The following is a 1,519-nucleotide window of genomic DNA, read 5'->3' as shown; positions in this document are numbered from 1 at the left end:
ACACACACACACATCTCTGAAAATATTAATATATCAGCCTCAAAAACATAAAACCTGAATCTTAGAGTCTCATATTCATCAAAATGTGATAAAGAACTGGAAGCTGATGGCTCATGCCTGTAATCCAAGTTACTCAAGAGGTTGAGATCTAAGGATTAGGATTCCAGCCTTGGAAGAGCAAGTCCAGATATTCTTATCTCCAATTATTGGCAAAGGACCTGAAGTGGAAGTGTGGTTAAAGTAATAGAGTGCCAGCCTTAAATAAGAAGCTAAGAAAGAGGGTGCTGGTCCTAACTTCAATACTGGCATTTTAAAAAAAGAAAGTGAGAGATAGGGCTGGGAATGTGTCTTAGTGGTAGAGTGTTTGCCTAGCATGAATGAAAAAAGCCAGAAATGGTGCTGTGACTCAAGTAGTTGAGTGCTAGCCTTAAGCAAAAGAATCTCTGGGACAGTGCTCAGGCCCAGGGTTTAAGCCCCAGGACTGGTTTTTTCTAAAAAATGAGATAGAGTGGAATATTGAGCAAAATAAAGTTGTGCAAATTAAAATGTATATAAATTTGAAATGTGAAAGAAGTTTTAGCAACAGGATTATATATGTTTATCCAAGTTATATATGGAGAAAAAACCAGGTTAAGCATGGAGTGTACACTTGGGGATTTTGGTGATATGAACATGACACAATAAAAATTTTAAAAAAGAAGAAATTCTGATGGAAAATAATTGGGGTTCAATACAGCCATGTTGAGATTGAACTTAGATGGGATACATAATGCATAATGATGTGAACACTAGATTGGTTTTAGTAATATGAGGGAAAAATTTTAATTTTAATTTTTGCCAAGTAGGCATCCTGTAGGTACAGAAAGTACCACAGGAAAAGAAACGAGCTCTATGTACTCTGCATACACCCACACACACCCACACACACACACACATCATGAGGGCTAAAAGCATATCATGAAAGTGTTATAGTGTAAAATACTTTGAAGATATGAAAATGATCATTTCTGATGCATTCTTTTTAAAGGATTGGATCTGCCTATGAAGTAATAAATGGTTTTGAAGCCACTTAAGGCACTGACTTTCATCCTTCTAACAGGACTTGGGATTATAGGAAACATCTCTGTATTTGTGAATTATATGTGCAGTTTATGGAGAGGAACTAAGAAGAAATCTATACAATTGATTCTCATCCATGTGGTTCTCACAAATATCATAATACTTCTTTCCAAAGGATTGCCAAGGACAATAGCAGCTTTGGGGTTGAGAACGTTTCTAGATGCTATGGACTGTAGAATTTTCATTCACCTGAGGAGAGTGTCTCGGGGTCTGTCCATCTGCACCAGCAGTCTCCTCACACTGGTCCAGGCCAGCACCATCAGCCCCAGAGGTTCTGTGTGGAGGAGGCTCAAGCCAAGGTCTGCATGGCACATCCTTCTCTTGTTGCTCTTCTTTTGGATACTCAATTCTTTCATCAGCATGAACTTGTTAAATTCCATTGGAAATACCAGCTTAGTCA

The 1,519-nt window shown here is 38.1% G+C and overlaps 1 pseudogene; it reads left to right on the top strand.

Moving 5' to 3' along the window:
• Nucleotides 1–1,053: 1,053 nt before the first annotated feature.
• Nucleotides 1,054–1,519, top strand: part of LOC106001392 — an 11,812-nt pseudogene continuing 11,346 nt past the window's right edge.

Source organism: Dipodomys ordii, unplaced genomic scaffold (assembly GCF_000151885.1).
Source record: "Dipodomys ordii isolate 6190 unplaced genomic scaffold, Dord_2.0 Scaffold293, whole genome shotgun sequence".
In the NCBI taxonomy this organism is placed as follows: domain Eukaryota; kingdom Metazoa; phylum Chordata; class Mammalia; order Rodentia; family Heteromyidae; genus Dipodomys; species Dipodomys ordii.
The sequence above is the reverse complement of the archived record's forward strand: the minus strand, read 5'-3'. Positions and strand labels throughout refer to the sequence as shown.